Below are 22,989 nucleotides of genomic sequence, written 5' to 3'. Positions count from 1 at the left end.
AAAATAAAATAAAATAAAATAAAATAAATAAATAAGTAAATAAATAAATAAATAAATAATTTGCTTGAGGGCTCTATTAATTTTCCCAGCACAAAGAATAAAGTCCATCATACATGAGCTACTTTAACTTTCCATTGGACTATAGGTAAATGCCCACATCTGCATCTCTAGTAAATACTCATATCTATCCACAGCTATGCTCATCCTTTCCCTATTCCCTCTTACCCCAGAAAGATACGTACCTCTAAAAAAAGCTAAAAGATCTATCCCATCTTCTTCAAAACTCTGTGTAATTAATTTTACCTTTTTTTATCCTTATCCATCTCTTTTTCTTCATTGTTCCTTCTTCATTGCATTTTCATAAATATCCCATATTTTTAAAATGCTCACCAAATTTGCATTCTCCCCTAAAACAACCTCCCCTCATTCCCTTGCTTTTTGTTGGTAACTCATAAAATGGGGATTTAAGCTCTCTATTTTTTATATCTTTCCATTCATCTTAGCTCTTTATATTCCACCGTACTACTCCCATTACTCCTCCCAACTTTTTACTCAAGTCTGTATTGCTAACATCAGCAATGACCTTCTCATTGACAAATCCGGGGAATGTTTCTCATTACCTGTCCTACTTAACTCTGGCACTGACATGCTCTGCTCTTGTGTTCTCTTCCTGTGGGCTCTATGACAGCAGTCTCCCTGGTTTTCCTGTCATTTGGCTTTCCCTATAGTTGTGGGCATGGGCTTTAAAATCAGATTCTTTCTACCACTCGCCAACTATGTGACTTCTCTGACCCTAGATCCCTTCTTACATATACGGAAAATGCTAATAATATATGCTTCATAGGGTGGTGGAAAGAATTAAATGACAAAATATATTAAATGCTTCACAACACAATATCTGATGAATAGTAATGTGGTACAGTAGTTGGTAGACAGTGTGCTATTGATCCATAGGTTGTATAGTTGTTATTATTACTATTATTATCATAACTATTCCTTATGTCAAAATTTTTCTGAATGAATCCTTTTTCTTGTTGTTAAAATATACATTTCTGGGCCTTTCTCCAAATCTTAACAAACTGGAATCTTTGGAACAGATCCCAGTAATATGTATTTTAAGAAGTTCCTTGGGTGACTTTTCTGTTCATTGAAGTTGGAAATCCACTGTCTTATTTCCTTCTGTTAGTGGGAACCTTGGTATCAGACAGATCTGAGATCAGGTTTAAGGATAAAGATTTGAGTAAATTCCTTCTTTCTTAGCTTTAGTTTTCAAGTCTATAAATGCATTTTAGTACCATCAACTGCATAGGCTTATTGAGAAGAGAAAATTTGATTGTGTATATAAATGTTCTAGCAGACTATTCTTAACATAGACCACTCAAAAAATATTTATAATACATCCCATTTTCATCTTCAAAGGTGAAAATAGTATGAATGTGATATAGAAAGCAAATCCTCTCCCACCCTGTGTACCTACCCCCATGATGTATCTGTGTATATCTTCTCTAAAGATAGAGCTTTAGTTGCCTTATTTACTGAGAAGTCCAGTAAGTATGACAGTAAATTAGAAGGCAATAGAGCAAGGAAAAACTGTAAGTATGGCAGTAACTTAGAACCAATAGACTGGGAAAAACGGAATGAGGTTAGAGTGTCAGGCATTACAAAATAAATTTAAAGTAAAAACTAGGCCATTTTGGCAGGTAGGTCCCACCTAACAATGGATATTGTTCATGTGTTGAGAATCTCCAGCACAATCAGCATTATGCTTACTAATGTAGGAAATCCAAAGGGTTCTGGATTTGACCTCACCCCTCAAGGACCTAATATCTAATTGGGTTAAAAGAGTAAAACACATGCAAAATAAGATACAAATATAAGCTGTATTTTTCTATTGAATTAGAATATAATCAGCACTTACCATGTGTAAAGTCATACTATTTGCTAGAAGTGATTCAGTTGCTTAAATATCTCATAAACAAGTAGTCATTGATGCAAATCTGCATAGATAATAGAAGATAACCCAGAAAGTAGATTAATATGGAAATAGACCCTCTCAAGTTTCCACATTATAATTTCTGTAGTATCACATTTTTAAATTCTTTCCCAGTTTCATTGTTCTGGGTTTCGGTGGGGGGGGGGGGTCTTTATATGATTAAGTACTAAATTAAGTGTATTAATTTCTCCTTTCAGTTGTGAAAGAAAAGAAACATTGCCGAAATAATCATGGAGTGCTCCATTGGGAAATCAGAAACTAAGATGGGGCCTGAAATAAGGTTTGGATAGTTGAAATGAAGACAGGATCGGACTCAGGCCTAGGAAACATCAGCAAGGAGATAGGAGCAAGAATAACTACGCCATGTCCATGCAATACTGAGAAGGCCAGTAGGACTTGGGCAGCTACCTAAAATCATGTTACACAGAAAGGATGTGAATAGACATGGGAGAGACTCTGAAGCCTGGCAAGTAATGTAGATTTGCTTCTATGGAAATAGGATTTTTTTTTCTAGAGGATGGCAAAACAATGAATAATATTTTTGTTAGTCATGTTCACTCACTCAACAACTAGCCACTGGCAGTTAAGATAGTCAAAGCCAAATGCTAGGCATTGCAGGAAGTAAAATTGAATGAGACATAGTACGCTGCTCTCCGTGCCACTGAAAAATTAGGACATAAGATAATGACAGAAATAATTATAATCACAGCAGAATATAAATGCTACCAAATAGATACATGTTATTACCAGATAGATACGTGAGAGGAAGTGGATAGCTTATGAATTGCAGTAACTCATGATATTTGAATGGGACCTTGAAGGCTAGGTGTTATGCAGGCAAAGGTAAGAACAGAGGACTTCTGGGAGGAAAACAGTATGACCAGAGGCTGCTCATTTAAACAAGTATCACTTACCCACTGTGTACCAGGTCTTAGATTAAAGGGGTATAAAGAAGTATCATAACCTCTGCTCTTAATTGTATAATAGACCAGCAGAGCACTTGTTCTCAGCGACATTTGCAGAGTTCCACTCAGGCAGAGCATTTATATATGAGGAAGTAATAGAATGAAGCTGGGAAGATAAATTGAAGCAATATATTAATGAGAGCCTTAAATGCCAGGTTATGGGTTCACTGGAAATCTGTTGCTATTGCTTTTTACCAGGAGAGGGAAATTATGAGAATTGTATTTGGGGCAGTCTAAGCTGGGAGGAATGTATAGAACAGATTTTTAAATGAAAAGACTTTAAAACTAGGAGGTTATTATTACACTAATAAAGTATGGAGTGCTAATAGCCCAGGATAGCTGGCGACAGCAGAGTCTACCGAGAACATAGCAATGCTCTAGTCACTTGCTAAGAGCTTACATGAATCATTTCACTTAATCCTCACAATATCCCTAGGTTACGAGTACTGTTATTATTCCCTATCGACAGATGAGTAAACTGAGCACAAAGACTGTAAGGAACATACCCATGTTCCACAACTACTAAGTGATGAAGCATGAGCAATCTCCAAAAATTGTACTTTTTAAACCCTTGGCTAGGGAGTCAGAAACAGATGGTTTTGAACTTGCATGTCTAAGTAAAAAAGATAGCTCAATTAACAAATACAAAGGTTTAAACACTTTTTTCGCTTAAAAACTTTACTGGCTAAAACAAAGTTGTGTCTTTCCTTTCCTAAATCATGCTCACTGAAAGGTTTAGTGGTTTTCAAATTCAATAATAGAATTTTAATAGCAGAATGTATCTCAGAGAAGATTTACTCCAACCTCACAACTTTACAGGAGAGGGAATTGAGACCGAGATTAAGGGAATTGCCCAAAGTCAAAAAAGCTGGCTAGGGATCGAAGTCAGATTAAAACCCATACTTCCTGTTTCTGGCCTACTATATATAATACAGTACCCTATTTTATCATATACAAAGGGATAAAACTCTTCTATTATGGTTTTCATAGCAAATATATGGAGATCTCCATACTGAGTCATAAAGGGAGAGTAGTTTTTACTATAAATTCTAGAAATATATAAAGTTGACTGCATAACTACTCACTCAAAATCACAGCAGTAAGTATATTAATAATTAAGCCCATTTTTCATTTAACAGCCTTAACAGATAGATTCATCTGCTACAGTGAATTTTCAGGCAATTATGTCAAATAGGTCCACTCCTATATTATAACATATCTTTAGTGATCAAATAAATAAAAATCCTTTTACTGCTTATTACCTCACAATGATAAATAAATACCAGGGTCCCTTTTTGTTTTTGTTTTGGCAGAGTGGGAAGGTGGAGCGAGTACCAGAAAGTGTCCAAATTTGAAATACATCACTGTCTTGAGTATACATCTTTCCAGAACTTTGACCTTTTTTTCTTTTTTCTCATTACCAGGTGTTTCCCTTTGCAGCACCAGAATCAAGCACTGATAGTAAGAGCGCAGCCAGACCAATTTGTTCTCATTTATTTTGAGGCATTGTTGCCAGATGCAGAGAAAAAGAACAAAAGGAAGCATATCCTTTTCATGTCTTTTTAAATTGAATGGTCTTCCATGAAATATCTTCATTCCATTAAGTATGTTAGAGAATGTCCTACATTGATGTAGGACCAAAATACCTTTGAGAACTCTGTGGGTTCAGGGCTAATGGAATGTGCCAAGAGGGCTACCATATAAGCAAAGAGACCACATTGGGAGGTTCAGAAAGTAATGGTGTAGGTTTCTCTGTCAGGAACAAGACAAGTCCAAATAACAAATGAATATAGTCTGTCAGTTATCTCCCAATGGCCCTCCCCAGCCACAGGTTAGAAAAATAAAAATAAAAGGAGTTTGAAGTAAGAAGAAAATATGAACCAGGAAGGTTGTAAAGAAAAGCTTGATTCACTTCAAATTCACTGGCTGAGCAATTGATTAAAAATGAATGCATACATAACAGAGTTCACGTCCCGGATAGACTAAGAAAGAAAGAGATAAAACAAGCATACATCGAAGTGAGGTGGAATGGAGGGGGCAAAAGAGAGAAAAGCAAATAAAAATTTAAAAAAGCAAAAGAAGGAGAGAAGAAAGAAAACCAAAAAAATAAAAAATAAATAAAAATAAGCTGACAGGAAGGAACATATGAAATGCAGCTGTGATGCTCATTTGCTCTTCTTTTAAAATGTAAATGACTTGTGATTTGGAAGTCAAGGTCTTGGTATTTTCCTGTGGAAATAGAGCCATACACACTTAAACAGTCTCTTGTACAAAACAGAAAATTAGGAGAGATAATGTAGTTTTACTGCAAGGAATTAAAAAATAGCCTCAAAAACCTAAAAGCATTTCGGTGTAAGTTGTCTGCAACAGACAACAGCTTTAAAAACCTCCAAATTTCCTAGCCTGATGTAGGCACAAAGAGAGCCAGGGACTTGGTTGCCTGGCAACCGCGCTCTTCACAAGCAGCTGGAGTAAAAGGAACCGCCTGGTGCCAAATGGCCTTTCACCTGCTTCGTTAAAGGGAAATCAAAGCGAAAGCGTTACTTCGCAGGGGCCAAAGCGCCCCTTGGGAAACAGAGGCTGGAGAAACCCTCCTCTAGCTTCACTTTGTTTGGGGAGTCCTTCGAAGGGGGCTTTCTGATGCCTCCCTCTTGGGGAGCGCTGTCTCCTTGCCTCCTTCTCTGGGTACCACCCTGCAGACACAGGCTGTAGGCTTAGGGTCCTGAACCTTGTCTACAAGGCCAAGCAGTCGTTTTAAACTTTTCGCTCCAAACTGATAAACTCTGAAAACCTGGAAAAAGACTTGTTAACTCTTCCAGCGACGCACATCTCCCCAGTTCAGGAACATCTCCCTGGTTTTTCATTACACTTGCTTTCTGATGATACTAGGACTAATGAAATGTATTCACAATGAACAGAAACCAAAGTAATTATAAAAATGTTCTGCGTTTACATAAACACCTGGTGACTGAATTTACTTTAGGAATCCACTTGGCAAAAAAATTTAAAAAAAATAAAAATAATAAAAAATAAAAAGGAATCCACTTGGCTATTTTAGTGGACATGTGAAAAGTGCCTGGAGGTGATTTCAAACAAAGAGTACGGAGATTTCCTTCCAAAAGAATTCATACAGCCTATTCTTAAAATGTATTCTTTTTTAAAAAATGTATTTACTTGAGAGAGACACACAGAGCATGAGTAAGGGAAGAGGCAGAGGGAAAGGGAGAGAGAGAAACAAGACTCCCTTCTGATCAGGGAGCCCAATGTGGGGCTCCATCCCAGGACCTCAAAATCATGACTTGAGCTGATGTCAGATGCTTCAACTGACTGAGCCACCCAGGCATCTCTAAAATGTATTTTTTTTAAAGATTTTTTTTAAGATTTTATTTATTTATTCATGAGAGACACACAGACAGAGAGAGAGAGACAGAGAGACAGAGACACAGGCAGAGGGAGAAGCAGGCTCCATGCAGGGAGCCTGACGTGGGACTCCATCCTGGGTCTCCAGGATCACACCCTGGGCCAAAGGCAGGTGCTAAACCGCTGAGCTACCCAGGGATCCCAATGTAAAGTGTTCTTATACATACCTGTGTCTGTGGAAATTTTCACTTTCACTAGAAAATACAGTTTTGTAATGGCAAAATTTGCAGTTTAATGAGAAACTCTCATTTAGTCCAGCTCTCTTACAATCAAACGGTTAAATGGGAGTGGAAATTGGGCAATCAACTGCATAGCAATCAGAAACAAAGCACTGGAGGAAGCAGTGGATTCTGGTCCTCACCCGGGACCACTAGGCACCACACTGGCATCCTAACTTGAGTAGCATAGGCATAACGAATGTATTTAGTTTGTGTTTGGATTTTTTTCTCCAGGTAATTTCTGAATAAAAAAAATATAATGTTAAGTTATTCAGGTTATTCAAATTACATGTATTTATTTCAGTTTTATTCACTACCAGCATAATTACTTTTTATATCTTTTATAGCACTTATTCACTCTTATTCCTTTATTTCATTGTACTTTTTTGTGTTCAAAATTGCTTTTTATGTTCAAAATTGTGTGTGTATCTATATATTCCATAATCCACTTCCTACTCCACATCCAGAGTTGAGGAGGAAATGTATTTCTATTCTCCACGTGCTTCTCAAGGCAGTCTTCTGTGATTGTCAGTGGCTATAGAATTACCCAGAAGACTTTGGTCAGTGAAGGTGAAGAGGTGTCAAGCAGCTAAAAAGAAACAGAGAACAACTTATAAGCACTCCCAATACCTCTCCCAGAGGTCAGATCAATTACTAAAGACTTGGGTGAGAGTAGAAAAGGAGTGCAATTTTGCTCCAAGTTGAAGATACATCTGACCCAACGTTTATGACTTTCACCTTCTCAGGAGTGGCTATAAGAATATTAACTGATAATATTATTCATCTAACCTTATCTTAAAGGTAGAAACTCCCAGAGAATATATTATGTGAGAAAATATGGTATATGATTGATTGATTCTTAAGTAATTAAATATTTAAGCAGAAGATTATTTTCTCTTCCAGGATAGCTAGTGTTTTGTAATAATCAAATATTAAATAGCTTTTTAAAAATAGTCTTCATTTACACAGCTAAAATGGAAGATGATTTTCTTCTCCTTTATTTTAAAAACCTGTCACCATTATTCTTTCGGGAAAAGCAATTTAGGGTAGAAGGCAAGACCCTGAGGCCATCGGTTATCACATAGATTCTTAAACTTGCCTACATGTCAGGATCACCTGGGGAAACTTTTAAAAAGTGCTGATTCCCTACTCACGCCCTTCTCCTCATCAAGGCTGTAATCTTGATTCCACATCTGAACCAATTCTGTATGAAATAGCATCAAAACGTGTGCATGAACTTCTAAGTTAGTTTAGATTTAAAAGTTTAAAAGGTGTCATTTTCTGGAAAACGGACTTTAGGAGATTAATTATACTACTGCAGAAAAAAATGAGTGCAGTGTTTAATGTTATTTGTGCCTAATTGCTTGCCCGACACCTGTGTCTCCAGTCATGTGCTCATGTAGCTTTCCTTCTAATGCTGTATCTTAATGTTAATGTCCTAAAAAAAAAAAAAAGTTAAAGAAGTAATTAATGCTAAAAATAATTCTAAATTATATAGAAGTGTTAGTAGTAAAGCAAATGTTAGCTCTTACTGTTAGCATCTATGCAGGCTACACTTTGGTAGTGAAAAGCCGTATCATCTATACTGTAACTATACAACTCCAAGTTTACACACAGTCTATAGAAAAACACTTAAGCTGGACTATTTTTGCCATGAAACCATATACATATTTCCTTAAGGTGTAGTTATTATTTTCTGATAGAATTTTTAGGATGCTCATAGTATTATACCATCCCATGAAAGAATGATCTATGTTTTTAATAATTCTCTACCTCTAACATTACTGATGAAAAACAGTTGATCTGTGTATAAGAATTAGGATATACTTTTTGTCATTTGCTACCACACACCATTTACAATACCCTGTAGATTTCATCATTTTATACCTAAGAGAATAAATTCTAAATCATTCTATGTTACATGTACTCACCTGACTTACAGCTTGAAGCTGAGAAGTTGGCACTATTGCTACCTGGTAATGAGAGATACACTGGATTTTCATTTCCTGTATTTCTATTTACTGGCAACAAACTGTCCTTCTGACCTTTGATCTTTGAGTCCTGTAATTGTTAGGGTTCCTGGCCTCAAGAAAGAAAAATCAGTTCTGTTTAACTTAAGCAGAAGTGGTTCTTACCAGAAAGTTGTAGGATATTAAGAATTGTTAGGAAAATTGGATATCAGGCTCCCTAAAAAGGCAGGAACCACGCAGACAGGCAGAAGAGCAATAGGTGAGGTCACTGCAAAACCGGTCTGGTCAGAAAGCTGCCATTAGCTCCCCACCCTTATAACCATCAGACACTGCTGTCACTGGGAATTACTGGAGAAACCACTGGATGCCATTGTAGTCACTGTTATACATTGCAACTGGTACTGTATTCCAAACTGTCCCTCCATCTTTTTATTTACTACTTTGGAGTCAATGTCTCCAGCAGAAGCATTCAATCTGCTGAGCTAATATCACCAACTCATATACCTTAAATGCCAGGGGCTAGTAAAGGGGAAGAATGTCTGTCCTCCTTTGCCTTCTGTATCGGGAGCTGGGACTCTGCATTCAATCAAGATTTTAGGAATAGGATATTTCTTAAAATATAAAAGGGGTTTGGAAGATGAACAGCAAAAAAAGGACGAAGCATGTTTCTTGCACATTCCCCAAGGACTACACATGTGAACAGAATCATAACTCTATCATAATGGAGGCTGAGGTAGAGGGGAGCATACATTCCATGACAATGAATCTGTAGAATTAACTTCAAATATGAAGCACAGATAAAATTACCATTAGTTAATTTTGGGTAACTGACTCTGGGATCAGGTACAAGTTTTGTGTTACTATTTTGATAACTGTGGTCAACATAGGTCATGAAAGCAGATACCAAGAGCCTTACACACAAGCAATACACACAGTTACCAAAATGGTATGATTTAATGGGTAAAAGATTTGATGGCTGAAAACTGGACATTATTTCTGATGAATAATGATAAATATACAACCTGTCAGTATTTGTGTGATGCAAATAAAGCAGTGGTTAGATGAAATTTTATAATTTTGAATGATTACATTAGAAAATAAGATTTGAAATCAGATATTTAAGAGTCCATGTTAGGAATTCAGCAAAATATGAACAAATGAAAACAAAGCAAGTAGAACAAAGAAAATAAAGAGAAAATTATTAATTAACAAAACTGCAAGTTGGTTCCTTGAAAATATCCATCAATGTAATTCATCTTTTCAGGGATCATTTCTATAGTTCATAATTTATCTTTTTAACAGAACATAAATAAGACAAAACCATCTCAATGGATGCAGAAAATATTTTACAGAAGTCAACATTTATTTGTGATTTTTCAGAATCATTTATAATATTAATATTAATAAATGGAACTAATAAATAACAAGGGAAATACATAATAAGCACATGAAAAAGTGGTTAGCATCATAAGTTACCAAGAAAATTCAAGTTAAAATTACAATAAGATGGGACTACATGCTCACTGGAATAACCAAAATAACCAAAATTTAAAAGACTTAAGATATTAACTGTTGACAAGGATATAGAGGAACTGGAACTCTCATACACTGTGATGAGAATGCAAAAAAGATGGCACCACTGCAGACAAGAGTTCGACAGTTTTATGTCCAATGAACACATCCTTACCACATGACTCAGCAATTCCATTCTTATGTATTTGCTGGGAGAAATGAAAACATACATTCACACAAGGACTTGTACATAATGTTCATAGCAGCTTTATTCATAGCCTAACACTGGGAACAATTCAATTGTCCGTCGATAAAAGAAGGGATAAACTGGTTTTTTATGCAATGGTACACTACTGAGTAATAAAAGGTATGAGGCACTGATGTATGCAACAACATGTAAGTTTCAAAAACATTTTACTTAACAAAAGAGCCAAAAAGATTTATACATACATTATATATAGATAGGTGCAGATATATAGATATAGAGAGAGCATTATATTGATGCAAAATTTTTTAAAAGGCCAAAAACAATCTAAGGTGAAAAAAATCAGAAGAGTGGTTTTCTTGGGGTTTAGGAGAGTTCATTAGCCAGGAAGAAGAATTAGAGAACTTTTTGGTAAAGAATATATTCCATGTCTTATTATAGATTCAGCTATGTGGGTATATTGTTTTTTCAGACCTCATTGAATTGTGTCTTTATGATTTATATATTTCAACTTATGTGAATTTTACCTCAAAAAGAAAACTTAGTATTAAGCTAGTAAGTAAGAAAGTATTAAGCTAGTAGGTTTTCTTTGCAGCTTATCAATTCTGAAATTCTCCTTTGTGTATTCTAGGCTTCAGCAAACAAATAAATATATTGAAGATAACTGGAGGAAGTTTTCTCACTTACACACACACACACACACACACACACACACACACACGTATGTTTTCTATCCACTGAGAAGGCATGGAAGCAGACACCAGTAGCAGTGGCATGCCTACTTTCCAGGTCTTAGTTTCTAAATTTATTCTCCACTAAATGGAACCAGGATTCCTAGGAGAGATAGATGATACCAGTGCTAAGACATGCAAAGTACAAGATAAGTCTGGAACCTCTTGTTGTGACAGAAAGTAAAAAAGTAAAGAATAAGGGAAGATGTCAAATGAACACAGGAATCAGCTCAAAAAGACTCCCACTGGCCGAATCTGGGACAATTTGACCACCAAAATAAATACTGATAGTAACAGATTATAACCTGGTGAGTAAATAAGAATCCATGACTCCATACTGACATAAATACATAAAAGAATTAAAAGATAAACACCCCCAAAAAAGGAAATGCACTCTTTATGGTAGAATGTAGACCAGTAAATGAAGAAAGAATGATGGAGTTAAAAAAACCTTGAGTGGACATCAAATCTAGTAGATAAAAGTTTGATGAATAGGATACATATTCTCTCCACAAGCTACCTATTAATTAGGAAGGGAAAATGATGACTTTACCATGGAGGAGCCTGGTAGACATCACTTTACCAAGTGACCAAAGCCTATGTCACTAATTTTAATGTAGTTTGAAACATGTGCCCTGATAGGATTCACTGACAAGGCTAAAATAACACTTCAGTGAAATTCAAGACAAAAATGCATAACCTGAAACTTATAATGATGAAACATCATATAAACTCAAATTGAGGAATATTCTATGAAATAACTGATCTATAACCCTTCAAAAATTTAAGACCAGAAATATTAAGTATGGCTGATGATCTCTTCCAAATTAAAAGATACCAAAGAGACATAAAAAATAAATGCAATCCATGCTCATGGGAATAGGGAAAATATAAGAAAATGTCCTCATTTTGATAAATATGTTGTCAAAAGGTAAGAGAAATAACATACTCTTAGGAAACACACTGTGAATTATATTATTTAGGTGTAAAACTTGTGATCTCTTCAATTTACTCTCATATGATTCAGAAAAAAAAGAATAATATGCAAGTATATAGAGAGGAAGCAAATGAGACAGAATGAAAATAATTGAATCTCAGTATTGTTATGTATATTTCTAGTTCCCATTACATTCCTGAGATATTTCTGTAAGTTGAAAGTATATCAAAATAAAAAGTTACACACAAAGTCAGAAACTCACTCTTCCACCACCACACCCCCCAAAAAGCTGTTACAAAGGAGACTAGTGAATCAAAAAAGAATAGTACAAAATTCTAGTGTTTCTAGCTCCAGGGTGTTTGGAGGGTAGTTCCTAAACATAGAATGGAAGAAATCTCTTTCGTCCTACTAAGAAAAGACCCTGAAGGTAATACATGCCTTCATCTCAAGTCTGGTTCTATTTTGTTTGATTGCAAGAATAGGACTAAGGAAGCAAAAATCAGGCTAATTATTCTTCTGCCTTAGGAAAAAAAATCTTTTATTGTTGGTGAAAGAGTTTTGATGGATTTTTTATGAATGATAAAGAAAACTTTTTCTAAAGTAGCTGGATATTTGTAAGCCTACAGCAATGCTGAAGACTCGAAATGTACACTGTCTATCATTAACTATGTGAGCTCGAAGTTTTCTGTTTAGTGAGATCAAGATTCTTTCTATTATTAAAAAATAATAATAATAAGGAATGAGTTTGCTGGGAGTGAGATCCCAGGACATTTGTGCATCCTTTTCCTCACCAGAACATTTCTTCCATTCGTTTGTATCTTGTAGTTTATAGTCTTCATGTCATAAAGTACAACATATTTTTCACTCACTAATGAACCTTGATTAGAATACAACCCTTGCATGTGCTATTTATGACAAAGTCACACTGGATAGGATATGTACCTTTCAGATATGCCCTCAATAACTCTTTGAAAAAATCCACAGTAACAAATTATCCATCCTTTTCCAAATTTGCAATATTTATTGTAAATGACATTTCCTGTCATTCAACTAGACATAAAATGCCTAATATATAAACTTATCATCAAAATACATACTCATAGTCTTGCCATTAGCTAATACCTCGTGGGATGAAAGACACTCTGATTCTCATTGGAATAAAAATTTGTATTGGGAATCTTATATTAATCTTTACTATCTCTCTGATCCTCAGTTTCCTCATATATAAAATGGAAATTAGAAATATTACATGAAATAACATATATAAAGTGCTGAGTGCAATGACTGGCACATAATAAAGGCTCAATAAATGGTATCCCTATATATAAATTATTTTGTATTTGACAGCTTCAAGACTACCACATTGAACATATGTTTATTAGCTCTGAGATCAAGAAACTAGAGATCTCAGAAAAATTTTAGCTAATATGACAGGAAAAACATATTGGGAGATAGAATCCCAGACTAACGGCATGCAGAAGGGGATGTTGATGAAAAACAGGCTATTTCCCAGCACCAGCCCCTTCAGGAACTCAGTAAAGCACAGGATTTAGAAACATTTGATACAAAGGAAGGCAGAAAATTATAGAGAATAAAACAGATATGGGGCAGGGATGAGGAGGGATGCAGAAGATAGGTTGACAGTCTATGTTTAACACTTCAATTTCCCTTTTCCACTTCCACACACTAAATACAAGTGGTCAGGTACCTTATCTCCAGGGATATACAGGCATAGGTATAAAGGTTTAGTCACTAATAATATTGAATAGTGAAGATAAAATCATTGGACTATGAGGCCCAGAGGAGAGCAAGGATGAGGTACACAATTAAAAATAAGAGTAATTATTAAACCATTGTCAATAACAGACTGATCCCAAGACCTCTGCCTCACCCTACACAGATGAATAGAAACCAATGATCAGGCCCCATGTAGAAGAGTGAAGAATTTTTTTCTGAAGATATTAAAAGATTGCAGAGATTGACCTCCTTGCATGGATAAATGAGGCCTGGGTGATGGGCCATTATTCAGACCAACTTCACAACAGTGAGGAGTACTCACTGCAAGCACCAGAGGTCACAGAGCTTCCAACTAAAATTTGAGGGCCTTGTTGTTAAATAGGAATGGTCATCAAGGTTTAGGAAATATGTGTGGAAAGTCTCCAGAATATAAAAAAAGGCCAAGTAAGCAAACCAAGAAAAGAAATCCAGAGGAGAGAGAATGCATGAAATGCAAGAACATTTCAAAATTAAAACCAAACCTCAAATTAATGTATCAGGGAGATAGAAGTTTTTCATCAATAAAAATGATGTCAATTAGAAGGAAGAACTAAAATAACAGTTGAAAAAAATTTCTACAGAAGCCTTGAAGTAAACAAAATGTCAAGAAGAAGGAAAATATGAGAGAAAAGCTAAGAATTAAAAGCATCAAACCAAGAGCTCAAATAACTAATTACTATGAGTTTCATAAAGAGGAAAGAAGGAAAGTCATGGGATAAAAATATTTTTAAAAGCAAACTTTTCCAAAACTAAAAAATTTGCATTTCCAGATTAAAGAACCCAAAAATGTACCAGCACAATTAATTATTTTTAAATATCCCAAATAAGGTATATCATCATGACATTTCAGAATACCATGTTTAAAAGACAACCCTAAACAATTAATAATAATCATTTTAAAAAGAAGCCGTATCCAGCAGTGCCTGGGTGGCTCAGTCAGTTAAGTGTCTGCCTTCAGCTCAGGTCATGATCCTGGGGTCTTGGAATCCAGCCCATATTGGGCTCCCTGCTGAGCGGGAAGCCTGCATCTCCTGCTCCCTCTGCTGTTCTCACTTGTGCTCTCTGGTTCTCTCTCTCCTTCTGTCAAAGAAATAAATAAAATCTTTAAAATTAATTAATTAGTTAACTAATTAATAAAAAGAAGTCACATCCAAAGAATAAGAATCAGAATTACATCAAGCTTTTTCAACAATAGCACCTCATAATTCAGGAAGAAAGTAATTTTCAACCTGGAATTTTTTCATTCAAGGGTAAGAGTAGAATAAAGATATTTTTATATATGCAAAGATTCACAAAATTACCCTTCCTTTCTTAGGCGGTTTTGGAAAGGAGTGCAGAAGGGAAAAAAATAATTCCACACGGGCACCCATGCCAGAGTTTGACAAGTAAACTGTTTCCTCATATCTTAAATACTAGCTTCTCTGTGATAGTAAAGGATAAGGAGGAATTATCTATAAATGATGAATTAAGACAAAATTTTAAGCATATTATTTAAATTATTTAATTTAAATTTGTTATATATATAAATTATATAAAAATAATTATATAAAACATAATATATATTATAAATATATAAAAATCAAATTAAATTATTTAAATTAAATTTAAATTTAATGAATTATTTAAATTATTTTAAATTACCAGGTAACCAATAAAATTACATTGAAAGGAAACGCGGGGTAAGTGTGAGATAATTTTTCTTTATCAGAGAAAGTTCACATAATGTTTGAAATGGATACTGATTGATACTCAAAAGTTGTCTCATATACCTATAATTCGGAGTTTGGATCTATAACGACATGCCTGAAGAAACTGCCCATTTCCATCTTCCCATGGAAGCCAAGTCCTAAGAGATGAGCAGTTGAAGAGAGATTTTTTAATTACAGTGAGTTGTTAGAATGTGTCCATTAGGCACCATGACTTAAATATTAGGGACAAATGGTGGTTCCAGGAGCAGCAGAACTTGTAATTGAAATGGGTCATGAGGATCCCTGGCTGCCATAGCTGGTGAATTCATCTACAGCAGGATATGAAGAATATACAGTCTACCTATTGGCTGTCCATATTTGTAAGCAAAGCAGAAAGACTATCACTCACCACATTCCTGAAACAGTTCTCAACAGTCCCTGATGGAATTGCAAGAACCCCAAGTTGGATGACGAATAGAAGGTTCTTTGTGACTATCAGCTAAACTGCAGATGTCTGCAGAAATATGTTTGTTTTCTGAGTGACATACACTGCAAACACCAAGATTTGTGAGTGAGAGGCATCTCAGTGTGACAGCTGTAGTCAGTGGCTTCGGATAGCACATCACGGTGTACTTTCTTCAGATTGCATTGCACACACACCCCACTCACATCACCCTGTAATATCTGCATGAATCGGAGAAAAAAAGACAACTCTACAATAAAATATAAAATATAAAACATGATAGGGCATGAAATATGAGGTATATAATTTGTGATTTGTAAGTCTGAGTTATATTTGCAAGTTCTTAAACCGAGGATCCTGTGGAGAGATCTATCATGAATGTAATGGATTATTCTTCTCTAATTATAATTCTTTGGGTCCATACTAACTGGTGAGGAGCAGGGGATCTTGCAACATGATCCATGTTGAAAGCCAAGCTCCTCTCTGGTTGTACTGTGATACAACCAACTCTTGCATCCTGTTTTTCATTGATGCTTATGTTGTCCTTGTCCTGTTTCCAGTTTAAAAGTTGACCTTTAAGGGAAAATATGCTTCACGTTGCCTCTTTTTTTTTTCTCTCCCTCGCCCTCCTTCCCTTCTCTCCTCCTGATCTCTGAATGTTGATCCCTGTCTGTATGCTGTATCCCTGTCTATATCCACTCTCCCAGCCCATCCCACTCTATGTGACCAGATTGTATAGCTGTTTCAGAATCTGGCTGTGGTGTTTAACTATGGTGATGTAACAAACTATTCCAGACTTGGTGGCTTCAAATGACAATAGCAATTAAGCCACAGTTTCTTTGGGTCAGGAGTCTAGGCATGGCTTAACTCCTAGGGCTTAACTCAACTGGAAAGCATCATTTTTAAAGTTCACTCGTGTTCATTATTGGTAAGATTCAATTCTTTGTAGCTGTTGGACTCATGGCTCCTGGTAAGCTGTTGACCTGAAGACCTCCCTTGGTTCTTGCTACATGTACCTCTCCATTGAGCATCTCACAAACTTGCAGTTTGCTCCATGAAAGTGAAACAAGCTATAAAGCAAGAGAGTGTGCCAGTAAGATGGAATTCACTCTTTTGTAATCAAATCACAGGAGTAATAGAAGTTAATTTTACTTTGTTTATCTCATCAGATGCAAATCTCTAGACCCACCCAAAGAGAAGAAATTATCCAAGGGTGTAAATATCCAGAGGTGAAGATCACTGGAGGCCATTTCAGAGACTACCTGCCAAACATGCTTAAAGGAAATGGGAGGGCAAGTGTTTACAGAGGATGGAGGACAGAGAGGGTTGGGAGCTATGTCAGAGCTGCCTGCCACCCTGGCTGTAGGGCTTGCCCATTCCAGATCCACATCTATCCTTTTCTGTCTCCTTCGATTCACCCTAGATTCTCACTGTGTCTTTACCATTGAAGGTTCTTTACTCACTAAACCCTTGGTTTTAATTATTTGCCCTAATTTTCTGTCCTACCTGATAGCTAATATTTATATGTTGGTATATGTATAGATTAAAAAGTATTTACCTATAAGGAACTGAGTTTCAGAAAGAGATACAACCAAAAGGCAGAAAAGCAGTGGTTGGAGAAGTAGAAATTTCCAGATAGGGTAGGATCATAGCAATGAGTTGTTTTAAGCTTTCAATGTTTAGCCTATGTCTTCTACTCAAAACTTGATTCACCCAATCACCTCTATAGATCTAGGGTATTATTTGCAAACTGCAGTGCTTTATCGTTTGGTTCTTTTGTAAGTTTAATAAACTTGTTATAGTTGATGTTCGATTACTATAATAATCACAGAGAGTTATAAATTTTAAATAGAAAAATATCACGTTTACTTTGACTATAACCATAGAAACTGAATTAATATCAGTCCTCTTTGCTTATTAAGGTCAGGTTCTGACAGTGGTTGCTATGGTTGTGTTTGATGGCTTTCATTGACTGCATAACAATTAGAAACATTTTCCTGAAAACTAATTTTTCTGGTAACCAGGGACTGAAGTGAATTAAGGTCCAGCCACCTTTTGTACTTTGATCTGGCATTTCTTCCACAGTCACGGTCATAGCAACATACAAAATCAATCAGCAGAAAATACTTATTTATGTCACCTATGGATTTTCCAACAAATAGCTCATGAAAACACCTTTCATGTGGATAATGACTAGATGTAAAAAGTGGACTGATTCCCAGTAATTACAGCCTGGTGTTGCTTTAATCACCAGTAAGTTGTATGTTAAGAAACCTAACATGCCCAAAGCGGGTCAGGACACAAATTGTGACTAAAATGAGGAGATAAATGAGAAAAAGAAGAGACAGTTATTTTATTCCATCTTGTGTATTTCCCCTGCACCACACCACACTGTATTGCATTTGTGTGTCTTTTCATTTAAATAAAGGTATTTAAGAGACAGCTGATGAACAGTGCGTTTGTATTCCAGGAACATTCTCTCATAGGTTTGGATTATATACAGATGAAAAATAGTCCATATGGCTTTTGAACAAAATGAATGGCTGCAAGCCCTGAAAAATGCTAGTGGAAAGGTTGGCATACTAAAAGGTTAATTAAAATTTGACTCTGCAGGATGGATACTTTTATTTATAGAACCTTCAGCTGATTTTCAGCAGCCATGTTTTCTTCTAATTAAAATAATATGAACAGCTAATAGCAATCAGCTTAAAGAACTGAATATTTTAGAGAAGGGATGATTCATAGGCTTTTCAATAACCATTTTACAGTAGGTGTCTCCACTAAAGAGCACATAAAACATTTGTATTCAGCCATTGTCTAGTTCAAATGTCAGGAAATATTAAACTGGAAAAAATGAGAGTGAATTATTTAAAGTGGCCTAAAATAAGTCATTGATATTATCATGTAAATTTGATATTTCCCTAAAGGTTCAGGAATCATTCTCTGACATTGCATAACTTATAAATCTGAGAAAGTGGGCCATTAGAAGCATTATTTTAAAAAATAGGAATTTCCTTATACATTCACATATATAACAAATTGGTAAATAACAATATTTAACAGAAGCAAAAGTTTGTCATGGAAACCTTATGTACACATTTGGACAGATACAAAGATAGATGATAGGTAGATAGAGATAGATAGATACAGTAAAAATCATTTCATCATAATAACTTCTGTAGGATTCAGCATCCTTTTCCCCAAGTCATTGAGAATGACTAAAGAAAAGATTAAAATCTGAAGTGGAAGGATAGAAAGCATGAATATATAATGATATATAAGAGAAGTGAAGTTTTAAAAAAATAAAAGAAGAAAAAAAGGAACATATCAGAAACATACACTTCCAGGTAAGTGTACCTTCCCACTGTGACAAAAATAACCAATCCATCCTCCTACTCCTCACCCTATTTCTCCTTTCCTCATCATCCTCTGTGACAAAACTTTTGAATTTCAGCTGGGCACATTGCCTTTTAGAATCAAAACTCCGCATCCTCACCTTCTACGAAGCTAAAGAGGACCAGTGGCTTGGCCTTTGCCAGTGGAATGTAAGTGGCAATAGTGTCTACATCACCTGTAAAGTGTCCATTCTCTCCTTTCCCTTTTCTGCTGACTGGAATGTAGATATACATTCTCTGGACAAAGCAGTCTCCTAAGGTGATAGGTGGATTTGGGAATGCAAACCAGTCCTGGATTGCTCTAACTTGTACTTTAAGACAGAAAGCAATTTCTACCTTTTAAATCTGCAGTCACTTTAGAGTGAATCAAATCCTAATTAAATACATCCTAAGATGTGGGTTTATTCTAGAGAAACAAGTCAGGCAATACCTCCATAATTTAAGACACACTGCTAAACCTTAAAAACCCAAACATAGTCTCCATGGAGAGACAGAAGTGCACTAGACCAGTTATTCTCAATTTCTATTGTGTATCAGAATCATCTGGAGAGCTTGTTAAAACACAGAAAACCCCAAACCCCAAAAGATCTGATTCTGTAGGTCAGGGTGAGGCTGAGAATTTGCATTTCTAATAGCCTCCAGGGTGATGCTAATGCTGTCTGACTGCCTGACACACACCAGGTCTCACTGCTCCAGAACACACCTCCACCTCCAACATATGCATATTCTGTAAGTCCCACAGCAAGATAGGACTGATCCTTACCCTATCATCAGGATATTCTAATTTCTAAATGTCATGCAAAGCCACTCTTAACATCCTGGAATACCTTATCATTCACCTAACAAGCTCCATACCTTCATTATTTTAAATTGACTATAGCTTACAAAAGATATAGCAAAATAAACATAATACAAAAATTATGTGTTTTATTCATTTATTTCAAGTTCCACTTCAGAAATCGGGTAAAATATAAACAATCAAGTCATAGAAAAGGTGTTTTCTATGGGGAGAATGGGTAATGTAATTACCTGACCATTTGTTTCAGAATCCCCTAAGTAAGGGCACTTATTAAAAATGGAGATTCTGGGCCCCATCCCTTATATACTGAATTGAAGTACCCAAAGGGCCCAGGAATCTTTTATTTAAAAAGTTTTCCAGGGGATTCTGATAAACCCAAATGTTTGCTAATCACTGATCTTGTTGTTGAAGTGTCATCAGAGACAGTAGCTCAGACTCTTGGAGGATATTTTTCAGCATGACTGATCGTGAAACAGACAACCAGCTTGACCTCCATAATGCCACAGGCAAAAAGCCTGAAACCCACTTGTAGCCAGAGGATGTAGCCAGAGGATGAGATAACATGTATTACCAAACAAAATTATCTAAATAATGGAATCCTTCTATTGAACACCGTATGTAAAAGATATTTTTCCCGCCCAAATTAAGGCAAGTATGTGAAATCCACCCATGTAGTCACTGAAGGCATTAATCTATAGAATGCCTTTGGCAGAAGACACTAGCGGTGATGTTCATATTGGTAGAAAGCAGGGAAAGTCACATCCCTATCTTTTTCAGCATTGCATAAATCTAAGCAGCAGCAAATAGATAAAAAATAAGACATACAAATGGCCAACAGGTACACAAAAAGGTGTTTAACATCACTAATCACAAAAGAAATGCAAATCAAAAACCACAATGAGATATCACCTCACACCTGCAACAATGGCCATCATCAAACAGACAAGAGTTAACAAGCACTGGAAAGGTTGTGGAGAAAAGGGCACTGCTGATGGGAATGTAAAGTAGTTCGGTCATCATGGAAAAAAGGATGGGCATTACTCAAAAAATTAAATATAGAACTACCATATAACAAGCAGTCCCACTTCTGAGTATATATCCAAGGGAAATGAAACCATTATCTTGAAGAGATACTAGTACTCTCCTGTTAATTACAGCATTATTTACAATAGTCAACATACAGAAACAACCTAAGAGGCCATCAACAGATGGACAGATAAAGGTAATGTGATATAAAGATGGGGAATATTATTCAGCCTTAAAAAATAAGGAAATCCTGCCACTTGGAATAACATGGATGAATCTGGAGATCATAATGTTAAGTGAAATAAGCCACACAGAGATAGGAAACACCACATGGTATCATTTCTGTGTGGAATCTTTAAAAAATAAATAAATAAAAAGTCAAACTCATAGAAACATAGAGCAGAAAAGTACTTGCCACGGGGTTAGGGCAGGAAAGGAATAGGGAGAGGCTGGTAAAAGGGTACAAATCTTAGTTATAAAATAAAGTCTGAGGATCTAACATACAACATGGTGATAACACTACATTATAAAACTGAAATTTGCTGAGAGAGTAGAACTTAAATGTTTTTACCAAAAACAAATGTAAATATCTAAGGTGATGAATGTGTTAATTAATTCATTAACTCCATAGGGGGGAATCTTTCCACAATATATATGTGTATCAAGTCATAAAATTGTTAACTTTAAATAGCTTCTAATTTGGGGCACCTGGGTGGCTCAGTCAGTTAAGCATCCAACTCTTGGTTTCAGCTCAGGTTGTGATCTCATGGGTCATAAGATCAAGCCCCATGTTGGGCTCCACACTTGAATATTCTCCCCCCATCTCCTCCTCCCCACCCATGCACACACTCTCTCAAATAAATAAATAAATCCTAAAACATAAAATAAAACAGGTAGTTGATAAGTTTGTCAATCACACTCAATGAAGTTGAAAAAAATTTAAAAATTAAAACTTTTTTTTAGAAAGAAATAATACCCAGAACAGACAAAAAGCTGATTCCACCTCTTTAATATCTCTCTATTCCACCTACTTATACTGAGTTCCACCCTCACTACCACAGTCCCAGTCACACTCAAGTCTCCCCTAGACTCCCGCCATTGCCTTCTACCTGGCCTTCCTCTCTCACCCTTACATGCCTCCAACCAATGCCTCACACTGTCATCAGAACAACTCTCTAGACACACAGCATATCATGACACTGTATCACTTAAAATCTTTCTGAACTCTCCATAGTCATGAGGATCAAATCCAGATCCCCAAGCACTGCAAAAGCCCCTTGTGTGGCCCCCCTTTCCTATGACTCCAACGTCATCCCTCACTAACACCCTCCTTGCCACACATCTACTTGCAGTTTCTGTCGTGTGCCCCACCTTCTCATCTCCAGCGTTTTCCCTCAGCTTGGAAAGCCCTCTCCACAAATCTCTACCCACCCACACCTTTCCTCCCTGGATAACTCCCACTCAGCTGTCAGGACTCAGCTCAGGTGTCACCCCTTTTTTGGATGTCTCATCTAACACCCCACCTTGGCCAGGGTTTTCTGTCATTGTTATCTCTGAAATCATCTTCCTTCCTCCCTCCCTCCCTTCCTTCCTTCCTTCCTTCCTTCCTTCCTTCCTTCCTTCCTTCCTTCCTCTTTCCTTTCCTTTTTTCTTCTTTCTCTCTCTTTTCCTCCCTCTCTCTTTCCCTCTCTCCTTCCCTTGCTCTTAATAAACATACTAAGTGAATACAATAGCTATTTCTTACCCAAAATTATGCACTTGCAACACCCAGTAATGGGAAACATTTCTAGATCATAATTCATCTTTGATATATTTTTCACACTCTGTCATATGATTTGAAGGACCGTTAAACAGTGGTGTCCTCAGGAAAACTAAGGAACAGAATTTGCCT

The 22,989-nt window shown here is 36.1% G+C and overlaps 1 long non-coding RNA gene across 1 annotated transcript in view; it reads right to left on the bottom strand.

Annotated features, from left to right (window-relative positions):
* Window positions 1-10,329: 10,329 nt before the first annotated feature.
* The window catches only part of LOC144317104 (uncharacterized), a 72,246-nt gene continuing 59,586 nt past the window's right edge, over window positions 10,330-22,989 (bottom strand). Inside the window, exon 3 of the long non-coding RNA XR_013382985.1 lies at window positions 10,330-14,807. This is a non-coding gene — a long non-coding RNA (uncharacterized LOC144317104). The remainder of the gene's footprint in view (window positions 14,808-22,989) is intronic.

The sequence above is a fragment of the Canis aureus genome, chromosome 7 (genome assembly GCF_053574225.1).
Source record: "Canis aureus isolate CA01 chromosome 7, VMU_Caureus_v.1.0, whole genome shotgun sequence".
In the NCBI taxonomy this organism is placed as follows: domain Eukaryota; kingdom Metazoa; phylum Chordata; class Mammalia; order Carnivora; family Canidae; genus Canis; species Canis aureus.
Note: the sequence above shows the minus strand (reverse complement) of the source record. Positions and strands in the feature narration are given on the sequence as shown.